Here is a 3523-nt window from a genome sequence, read left to right as displayed (position 1 = left end):
CACTCCTTATGGCGGCTTCAAAGTCCTGAAATCATCACTTGTAACTCCGTTCTTGATCCCCTTGCGCATGCCATCAACTTCATGCGTGTTCTTGCTCCAATGTTCATCCTTCTCCAAGCTAGGCCCTTCATTTGAAAGCAAAACAAATGTATCCAATTTAGGCAGCATCATAATCTCATGAACATTAAAATCATTACCAAGAAACGAAAGTACCTGGTAATTTAATTGGCGTGCGCGAGCTCTAGTAATTGGTCCAGTATATGTAACAGTAGGGGCTGTGGGTGTAACAATGGTATTGATGTCCTCATCAGATTGGCTAAGGACGAGGTGACGATGCGCGTGGGAAACGGTTCCAAAGTCGATGTGATCGCGGTCGGCACGCTACCTCTACATCTACCTTCGGGATTAATATTACACCTAAATAATTGTTATTTGGTGCCAGCGTTGAGCATGAACATTATATCTGGATCTTGTTTAATGCGAGACGGTTATTCATTTAAATCAGAGAATAATGGTTGTTCTATTTATATGAGTAATATCTTTTATGGTCATGCACCCTTGAAGAATGGTCTATTCTTATTGAATCTCGATAGTAGTGACACACATATTCATAATGTTGAAACCAAAAGATGCAGAGTTGATAATGATGGTGCAACTTATTTGTGGCACTGCCGTTTAGGTCATATCGGTATAAAGCGCATGAAGAAACTCCATGCTGATGGACTTTTGGAACCACTTGATTATGAATCACTTGGTACTTGCAAACCGTGCCTCATGGGCAAGATGACTAAAACGCCGTTCTCCGGAACTATCGAGAGAGCAACAGATTTGTTGGAAATCATACATACAGATGTATGTGGTCCGATGAATATTGAGGCTCGTGGCGGATATCGTTATTTTCTCACCTTCACAGATGACTTAAGCAGATATGGGTATATCTACTTAATGAAACACAAGTCTGAAACGTTTGAAAAGTTCAAAGAATTTCAGAGTGAAGTGGAAAATCATCGTAACAAGAAAATAAAATTCCTACGATCTGATCATGGAGGAGAATATTTGAGTTATGAGTTTGGTGTACATTTGAAACAATGTGGAATAGTTTCGCAACTCACGTCACCCGGAACACCACAGCGTAATGGTGTGTCCGAACGTCGTAATCGTACTTTACTAGATATGGTACGATCTATGATGTCTCTTACTGATTTACCGCTATCGTTTTGGGGATATGCTTTAGAGACGGCCGCATTCACGTTAAATAGGGCACCATCAAAATCCGTTGAGACGACGCCTTATGAACTATGGTTTGGCAAGAAACCAAAGTTGTCGTTTCTGAAAGTTTGGGGCTGCAATGCTTATGTGAAAAAGCTTCAACCTGATAAGCTTGAACCCAAATCGGAGAAATGTGACTTCATAGGATATCCAAAGGAAACTATTGGATACACCTTCTATCACAGATCCGAAGGCAAGACTTTTGTTGCTAAATTCGGAAACTTTCTGGAGATGGAGTTTCTCTTGAAAGATGTGAGTGGGAGGAAAGTAGAACTTGACGAGGTAACTGTACCTGCTCCCTTATTGGAAAGTAGTACATCACAGAAACCTGTTTCTGCGACACCTACACCAATTAGTGAGGAAGCTAATGATAATGATCATGAAACTTCAGAAGAAGATACTACTGAACCTCGTAGATCAACCAGAGTAAGATCCGCGCCAGAGTGGTACGGTAATCCTGTTCTGGAAGTCATGCTACTAGATCATGATGAACCTACGAACTATGAAGAAGCGATGGTGAGCCCAGATTCCGCAAAATGGCTTGAAGCCATGAAATCTGAGATGGGATCCATGTATGAGAACAAAGTATGGACTTTGGTTGACTTGCCCGATGATCGGCAAGCAATTGAGAATAAATGGATCTTCAAGAAGAAGACTGACACTGACGGTAATATTACTGTCTACAAAGCTCGACTTGTCGCAAAAGGTTTTCGACAAGTTCAAGGGGTTGACTACGATGAGACCTTCTCAACCGTAGCGATGCTTAAGTCTGTCCGAATCATGTTAGCAATTGCCGCATTTTATGATTATGAAATTTGGCAGATGGATGTCAAAACTGCATTCCTGAATGGATTTCTGGAAGAAGAGTTGTATATGATGCAACCGGAAGGTTTTGTCGATCCAAAGGGAGCTAACAAAGTGTGCAAGCTCCAGCGATCCATTTATGGACTGGTGCAAGCCTCTCAGAGTTGGAATAAACGCTTTGATAGTGTGATCAAAGCATTTGGTTTTATACAGACTTTTGGAGAAGCCTGTATTTACAAGAAAGTGAGTGGGAGCTCTGTAGCATTTCTGATATTATATGTGGATGACATATTACTGATTGGAAATGACATAGAATTTCTGGATAGCATAAAGGGATACTTGAATAAGAGTTTTTCAATGAAAGACCTCGGTGAAGCTGCTTACATATTAGGCATAAAGATCTATAGAGATAGATCAAGACGCTTAATTGGACTTTCACAAAGCACATACCTTGACAAGATTTTGAAGAAGTTCAAAATGGATCAAGCAAAGAAAGGGTTCTTGCCTGTGTTACAAGGTGTGAAGTTGAGTCAGACTCAATGCCCGACCACTGCAGAAGATAGAGAGAAAATGAAAGATGTTCCCTATGCTGCAGCCATAGGCTCTATCATGTATGCAATGCTGTGTACCAGACCTGATGTGTGCCTTGCTATAAGTCTAGCAGGGAGGTACCAATGTAATCCAGGAGTGGATCACTGGACAGCGGTCAAGAACATCCTGAAGTACCTGAAAAGGACTAAGGATATGTTTCTCGTATATGGAGGTGACAAAGAGCTCATCGTAAATGGTTACGTTGATGCAAGCTTTGACACTGATCCGAATGATTCTAAATCGCAAACCGGATACGTGTTTACATTAAATGGTGGAGCTGTCAGTTGGTGCAGTTCTAAACAGAGCGTCGTGGCGGGATCTACGTGTGAAGCGGAATACATAGCTGCTTCGGAAGCAGCGAATGAAGGAGTCTGGATGAAGGAGTTCATATCCGATCTAGGTGTTATACCTAGTGCATCGGGTCCAATGAAAATCTTTTGTGACAATACTGGTGCAATTGCCTTGGCGAAGGAATCCAGATTTCACAAGAGAACCAAGCACATCAAAAGACGCTTCAATTCCATCCGGGATCTAGTCCAGGTGGGAGACATAGAGATTTGCAAGATACATACGGATCTGAATGTTGCAGACCCGTTGACTAAGCCTCTTCCACGAGAAAAACATGATCAGCACCAAGGCTCCATGGGTGTTAGAATCATTACTGTGTAATCTAGATTATTGACTCTAGTGCAAGTGGGAGACTGAAGGAAATATGCCCTAGAGGCAATAATAAAGTTATTATTTATTTCCTTATATCATGATAAATGTTTATTATTCATGCTAGAATTGTATTAACTGGAAACATAATACATGTGTGAATACATAGAAAACAGAGTGTCACTAGTATGCCTCTACTAGA

Source organism: Triticum urartu, chromosome 6 (genome assembly GCF_003073215.2).
Source record: "Triticum urartu cultivar G1812 chromosome 6, Tu2.1, whole genome shotgun sequence".
In the NCBI taxonomy this organism is placed as follows: Eukaryota; Viridiplantae; Streptophyta; class Magnoliopsida; order Poales; family Poaceae; genus Triticum; species Triticum urartu.
This window is presented reverse-complemented; position numbering follows the sequence as displayed.